Raw genomic sequence first — 8,493 nt, forward strand, 5'->3', positions numbered from 1 at the left:
GTAACTGTCCCCACGTCTCTCGATCTAGTGTGTGCCTTTAATAGAACTTCAGACTTTAGGGCCAATCAGCCATGAGTAGGTTCCTCTACAAGCACAAGTTGGAGGAGCTGCACTTCCAAGCCTCTTCCCCTACCCCTTCCTGAGACCAAGTTATACGGTAAACCCCAGGCGAGGGACTTGTCGCAGGGACCTAAATGTTTTAACTGCACAGAATGGGGTCACATTGCCCATAGCTGTCCCCAAAAAGTCACACCGGCATAACCTATGGAAATCAGGTATTCTAGGGGACAAGTTCTCTGGACAGGGGGTAGTCCAAATAGGTACAGAAGACACCTAGATGTGAATGGGGTTATGACGGCAGTACTAGTGGACTCAGGTTGTTGACATTCAGTCATAAGCAAAGAAAGGGTGAAGCAGGAACAATGGAAACAAGGGGAAACAGTAATTATCACATGGGGATAGTAAGCCCTTTCTGTGGCTACAGTGACAATTGATTGGAAGGGGCAGGCTGAAGTGTTAAAAGTGGATGCAATACCCCATAGGGTGGAGGAAATTATTATAGGGACGGACTATTCGGATTTTACATCCTTGTTAAACACCACTGAAAAAGCCGCAAGTGAGACCGTGAGGTGGAAGGAGGCACCTTTTCGAGAGGTGGTGATACAAGGGGGTAAGAGCCGTAGGAACCTCACACATCGGAAAAAGCGACTATACAACAGATTGCATGTGTTGGCTGGTGATTCTACTGCTTCCTCCGTTTCTTCCTCCACAGCTGATACAGGGGACACTACACGTAGTTTCAGAGCCGCTCAGAGAGATGATCCAAACCTCACCCAGGCATGGGGGCAGGCTTTGACGGACCCCCAGTGGTCAGGTAGGCCACTATTTCACGATCATCAAAGGGCCGTTGTACAGACAAGTTAAAAAAAGTGATAATTTAGCAAATCAGTTGCTGCTACCTCTTCTTTTGAGGCAACAAGTCTTACACCTGGCCCATAGTCAAGCCGCTGGTGGCCACTATGGTAGCGAAAAGACAGAATAGTATCTAATCAAGTGATGGTTTTTTTTTGGCCTGGGGTCTTTTCAGATATCCGAAGAATATGTGCTGCATGTGAGAGGTGTAGGATTACCAATGCACCACATACACTGAAAGACACTTTAAGACGGCTACCAGTTATAGGCATCCCTTTCTCCCGGTAATGGACCTCTGTACGAGGGTATCAATATATCCTTGTTCTTGTCGATTATGCAACGCGATATCTAGAGGCCACCCTATCTAGTATGACCACAACTACAGTTGACTACTCAATGATCAAAGTCTTTTCCAGAGTAGGGTTCCCCAAGGAATTGCTCTCCGACCCTGTGACTCACGTCACGTCCAAGTTAATAACATATGTCGGTGCTACTTTGGGTATAAACCACATAAGAGCCTCTGTTTACCACCCACAGATCGATGGCCTTGTGGAGCAGTATAACAGCACCATCAAAACCATTCAAGAAACTGGTGCAGAAAGTGAATGGGACCAAAAACGTTCACTGGTACTGTATACATCCAAACCCATGTCCAATCCTCAACCAGGTACAGTCCATTCGAGTTGGTGTTTGGGAGACAACATCGTACCCTGCTAGATACGGCGGCAGAGCATTGGGAGGAGGAAGAGGATGAAGGGATTGGAATTGTAGAATATGCCACAAACCTTAAGGAGAAAGTCCAGAGTCTCTGGGAGAAGATACGGAAGAATATGGAGAGAGCACAGGATAAACAGAAAATAGCCTATAACAAAACAAGTAAAATAAGGGAATTGCACATGGGGCGAAGGAGTTAGTACTCTTCCCACTTCTGACAACAAATTCTTAACATATTGGCAAGGTCCTTATAAGATAGTTGCCGGGGCAATCCCATGACCTATAAATTGGCGATACCCCATAGACATAGGGGCGAAAAAACTTACCATATCAAACTCCTCAAGAAGTGGGAAACAACAACACCGGAGGGGAAGGTTCCTCTGCTATGTTTGTGACTCACAATCCTTAGAAATCAGCTTCATTCCAGATGGGGAAAATACAGAGAGACAGAGAGTTTGCCTGGGGAATACTCTAGAACAGGGATCTTCAAACTGGGGGCAGCCCCCCCCCCCCACGGGGGCCTCAAGTGATCATCGGGGTGGCACCCGGCTCTGGCCAACAGAAGCATAATGCTGATAACAGTGCTTTGTTTTTTGCTGAAAAACTGTAATGGGCCTTCACTAACATCTTTTGTCACTCATATCTTGGTTTGGAGAAGGTGTCAAAAGGGAAGGGACTCCAAATATTCTTCAAAACCTCTACCCCCATTTCTAATTATCACACAGTGGATACTTTTACACATTAGTTTGGTCTGCCGGACCAGAATAGTATGTTTGGCAATCATGTATTTAACTGCAGTTTAAAAACCGCAACATAACTTAACTGCAAAATTTAAATAAGTCTAGACATATTTAAACATTGCCAGTTTAATCAAATTGTGACAATTTTTGAGGGGGGCCCCGGTAAAAAAAATTCTCACTAGGGGTGGGGTGCCTATGGTATTAAAACGTTTAAAGACCACTGCCCTCGAGGTAACACAGAGAAAACAAATAGAAGACCTGGTCAGCCAATACTCAGATGTGATTTCCACTAAACCTGATTGAACGCCGCTTATTACTCATGGCATAATTACTGAGGGCAGCCAGGTGGTCCACTTACGGCCCTACAGAATCCCAGAAGCACGTAGGGAAGCCGTAGAAGCAGAAGGTAACAACATTTTAAAGGAAGGTACAATAGAGCCATCCAATAGTGTGTGGTGTTCTCTTGTAGTGTTTGTACCAAAGCCTAATCGGACTATTAGGTTTTGTATCGACTTTAGACAGTTGAATAGAAAGTCCAAATTTGATACCTATTCTATGCCCAGGGTGGATGAATTAAATGAAAACCTGGGGTCAGACTTTTACCTTACCACCCTTGATGTGACAAAGGGGTACTGACAGATACCACTGAAACCAACATCCAAAGAAAAAACTGCATTTCCCACACCAACGAGTCTTTATCAGTTCAAGGTTATGCATTTTGGTTTACATGGGCCACCAGCCACTTTCTAAAGGCTCATTGATATAATTTTGAAAGCTCATCGGGGTTATGCAGCCGTCTACTTGGACTGCACTGTGATATACAGTACAAATTGGGAGCAACATTCCATTCATTTGAATGCCGTGTTTCAAACACTTCAAGAAGCAGGCCTCACTGCAAACCCTGAAAAACGTACTCTGGCGGGAAAGATTAGTCCCACGTAGACAAAGTACAGGCAATACAAAATCTGCCCCGGCCACAGGGGAAAAATGAAGTCCGCTCATTTTTGCTTTTGGAAGGATACTACAGTAGGTTTAATCCACATTTTGTAGAGAAAGCTTTTCCACTAACTGATCCATTGCTCAAGGCCCAAACCAACAAATTGGGGAATGGGCACCTGAACACCAACAGAGGTTTTATTGCGTAAACTTCCATTTGTGCACTGACCCCGTTTTAATCTGTCCCAACTTTAAAAAACAGTTTGTTCTTCAGATTGATGCTTCGGACAGGGGTATTGGGACTGTTCTATCTCAACCAGATGAGGACAAGTGTTTGCCTTCATCAATAGGAAATGACATACTTGTGAGCTCCACTACCCTACAATTGAGAAAGAGTGTTTAGCCATTAAGAAGGCTATAGAGGATCTTCAGTTATTACTTACTAGGTCGACCATTCTTATTCCTCACTGATTGGGCTCCTCTAATTTGATTATAAGATAATAAGAACACGAATGCCCGGGTCCTCTTGTGGTTTTTAGCTCTTCAACCATTTTAATTTCAGACCCGCCACCTTCCTGGGAAGCTCCAGGGCATTGTGGATTCCCTCTATCGGACTGCTGATTCCTTATGGCCCTATTGGCCATGCCTGGGTGGGAGGTACTGTGAAGTGTCTCCTGGGCATCCAACTGTATTGCAAGGCCACCAGGACCCCAGGGCTAACAGCGATCATGAGCAGATTGACATTCTAGTGGTTCAGCATATGGTAGCCAATCCTGTTAAAGTGTGAAGAGACCATCACAATGGCGGTGTAGGCCTAAAGCAAAACGGCTTGGAAGGATTACAAGGTGACTGAGCGTGATGTGTACAGAGAGCAGTGCAGGAGGATGTAAGAAGAAAACACTGGATGAGCAGAAGTACTTACCTAAACTGGATGGCACCTGAACAGAGGCCCCTGTTGCAGGAGCAGACAGCACAAAGAGGAGGCGCCTGTAGCTACACCTGAAGGAGCAGAGGCAGATCCCCAGGGGAGAGTCCACTTGGACGGGACTGCCGTGGCTCTGGAACAGAGCCGCGGCCCCAGACAAGTTGTCGGCAGGGGTTGGAAAGGTGTACGGTGGTGGCCAGTCCTACGAGAGGCAATGTGAGGATTCTAATAGTGAGTGCATGAGTTCCTATTACAGGGGCAGCTATAGGTTATACTGTTCTTGGTAAACTTACTCTTTGGGAAACTCTGTAATCTCTTAAACGCCATTGGTGATGGAGCTCACTTTTGGGGAGGTTTTCTCTCATCCTACAGACTGGGACAAGTACACTAGTGGTGTGGTGTTTGGTCCTATGGCAGTAATAGGAGACTGAATGCTAAGATCTATGTCCTTTTATCCCAGAGGGTATGCCAGGTCTGTGTGTGGAGAGCTGAAATACAGAAGTCCCGTCCCCGAAGCCAGGTAACTGTCCTGATGTGTGGTGGTTCGACCTTACTGGAGCCACACAAACGGTCTTAAATAAAAACCCTTATTCCCATTCTACATCTGTCATTGAGTCTCATGCATCATCCTGTTACAGTGGCCCATTGAGCTTTCAAGGTAGAAATTGTAATGGCCTCCACTAGGTATCTTGGGAAACCTCTGCTTTGTAGCCCAACCCTTTCAACTTCCAGATAAAAACTTTGAAGAGGAAGACAACCTAGAACAGAAAGCGGGAATATAAGGTTCTAATGTCTTGAGGGTTGAGACAGAGACATTGACTGCAGAAGAGGAAACTAGGACGTATAGGGCCAGAAAGGAATAGCCACAATTATCCCAGCTTCCTCCACCTGGAATCAAAGTTGTTGAGGAATAAGAGGTATTGGAGGAAAAGCATAAAGAAGAGTTCGAAGCAAAGGTACAGAGGGAGTATCCACTCCCCAGAAGCATTGAGCAGAAAACTGGAAAGAACCTGGGAAGTTGTGCAATTTCTTACAACAAACAGTTGTAAGAATGGTGTTCCCAACCTCAGACAGATTGAGTTGAAGATCTGTGGATAGAGGGTAGATCTTGGGAACAGGGAAAGATTCTGCTCAATCGGTCCCCTTGAGAATCATCCTCCATATGAACAGCTTTGAGACAAAGTAGATGAGCTTCTTCACAAGAACGCACCTGCAGTGTCAGAAGATTTAGAGCGCTAGAGCTGGTTCCACCAGATGGTTTATTTCAATTAAGGTCACCCAGCGTTTAAATCAGAACATGATGCTGTCCAGACTGTCCAAGATGTATGCACAGATCACTATGTGCCCAGCACAGAAAGACGACAAGCATAGGGTTGGGGACATAAGCCTAGCTGGTATCTGATCCATCCAGGTTCTTGTCTCAGTCACAGAGAGGAAAACAACAGGAAGAATGCTGGGTTGGCTAGCCATTTTTAGCATCAACATCGGTGGATGCGGCCATTTGGCCGCATACTTCCAGGCCATTGGGACGAGGAGGATTGATTTGAGAGACAATGAATGCAGGTAAAATTCAATCATGTAATATCTATGGAGTAGTTGAGGAGGGCTCCTGAAGGAACCAGAGAGTTTCAAGTTTTTATTAGTCTGACACTCTACACATACTTGAGCAAAGTTAGATAAAGAATAACATTGGGATTGCTCTATATCTGATGATAGCAACGTTTTCCAAGAGCTGCACACTATTAGCAGACATTCTTGCATATACCCTATGCACAAACCTTAGAGACAATATGCAAGAAATTCTGTTTTTGCATTTCCTAAATAGCGAATCCCAAGAAATCACTATTTAGGAAATGCAAAATGGAATGTACAAAAATAGTGATTTCCCTAAGCGATTCCTACAACGCAAGTATCGCTATTGGAAAATCGGTATTTAGAAAATGCCAAACCATTCTTTCTTTTGGGCCTAAAGGCCCATAGATACGAACGATTTGTATTTCCAAATGTGTGATTTCCTAATAGGAAATCACACATTTGGAAATGCAAAACCAAGGGTGCCTATGGTCCTAATTCCCCCCCCCCCGATGCACCCAAAAAACTGTGGTGAAAATATAAAGAGCACAAATGCCCTTGGGGCAAGTGTGCACTCTAGAGCCTATCAAATCTGCCTTTTCCTAATTTGCACATGGTTACTTGGAGTTGATGGTAATAGCATGTAAAAATTCCCATTTCGCATCTAGGAAATGCTTTGTACATGTGCTTAGGAAATCGCAAATAAGAAATCCCCATTTGCGATAGCCAATTTAGAGAATAACAAAATGTGATTTCTACAGGGTAGAAATTGCATTTTGAGACCGCGTTCGGGCCTTTGTACATACAGAAAAGCAGTATTGAATTTCTTAACGGACCGAGACTGCAATTTTGCCTTGTAAGAAATGCACTTTCCTTTCGTACATATGGCCTTTGGTTACATACGAAAATCGAGATTCTTTAACAACAATAAGTTGGAAGATTTCACTCACATATTCATTCAGGAGTTAAAGAGTCATGCCCACTGTCTTAGTGTGCAACAATGCTTCCTAAATATAAAAGGTTACACCTTAACCCACAGTGAATTTGTATTCACATAATTTGTCACAACTCCGTCTATGCAAACTGTCATTTTTAGGGCTTGCCTACAGACAGTTTATCTGTTGTCGAATGCCTATTGTGGTCACTACTAATACTTATTGTGGGCTTTGGTCAGCCCACTGCTTACCATGGGTTAGCTTTCTCATCAAACTCAATTGCTCACTCCTTATTCAATGGCATTTCTTCCTTAGATTGTGCTTGACCTTTCCGTTGAACATAGTTTCTTTCCCATCCTTTTTATTGGACTACTTGAATCATTACACTGCTTACATTCAGGGTACTACTATTTTTTAGGTCGAGCCTAGCGCAGCGTGAATGCGCTGCCCTAGGAGAGGGACTCTTGGAATCACTCCAGACATTCAGAAAGAGCTTGTGCGTCTGGTTGTCAAATTCAATTGGCCTTTGCGTGTGGCTTTCAAAAAATGAAAGCGCGCAATTGGCCAAAGGCGGGTGCATGTCCCACCTCTTCTTAAAATGCTCACTCCCATGGTGTTTTGCTCTCTGGAATGAGCCATTCTTCCTTGGTCATGTGCTTTTGCTTGTTAGCTGCTAAAGCAATTTATTGCCTTTCCGAATGCTGCTGCCCTTGCTTTACCTAGTATCCTGTTACTAATTGATTTTAATGCGCCGCCCTGCTTTTCATTGAAATGCTTGTTAATTAACCGCCGCTGCTTGTTTACCGCCCTCCTCCCGGGGAGGTCTTGACATCCACATTTTCGCTGGAAAAGACGTGTCCCTCTGCTGCAGAGTTGTCGGAACAAGAGATAAGGCCGTGGAATGGCTCCAGGGCGCGCTCTGCTTAGTTTCACCACAGACACCCCCACTCGGCCTTCGGCCACTTCTGGGCCGTGAGACGAGGTGGCTGTAACCGAGGCCGCGTCTCCTGGTGTGCGTTCATGATGCACACGGGCTGTTTCGGTTCACGCCGGGTAGCGCTGCATTTTTTTACTCTGCCCCAGCCCTACCCTCAACTGGCTTCTTGCACGCACCGTCCTGTTAGGGTTGGGGGCTGGGCCAAAATACAGGCACGATTACCAAAACAAAACACACGTTTGTTGTAAACGGTCTGTTTTAAAGAGCAATAAACCAGTAACATTGTGTAAACTGCATTCGGGACCGTAATCGGGCCCGTACCACTTTCTTTTGATGCAGCCTCAGCTGGTTCGAATTTGTCAATTTCGAGAGCATGTTTACACACCGACTAAGAGCATATAGTCAAAGGGTACGAACAGACTACCCAGTACGGCCGTGCTGCGTAACTATATCTGTTGTAAGCATGGTCGTAGGGCGGCATCTGTCACTTAGTAACAGTGAATTGTCGGGTCCGGTGTCACTCAGTACATCGCTCTATTGACAACCGTGGATGGGCGGGACAGCGAGTCATCTGGAACAGGAATGGTTGTGATGGGAGCATGGCGCCGCCTCAGCTCGGGCCACACAGCAGCTGATGGGGGAGAAGGCAACATGGTGGCCTCGGTCGCTCGGGCAACGGTCAAGGCTGTAAGCAAGAGGAAACTTCGGTCCTCAGTAACTGCCACATTTGTAACGGCATTGTCGTTGAGGTGTGGCCTGCTGCCGTGTATTCTACGTTGCACAGCCGCCACTGATCCTTTTCCCCTTGAGAATCTAGGGCCT

This window comes from Triturus cristatus, chromosome 7, assembly GCF_964204655.1.
Source record: "Triturus cristatus chromosome 7, aTriCri1.1, whole genome shotgun sequence".
Classification (NCBI taxonomy): Eukaryota; Metazoa; Chordata; class Amphibia; order Caudata; family Salamandridae; genus Triturus; species Triturus cristatus.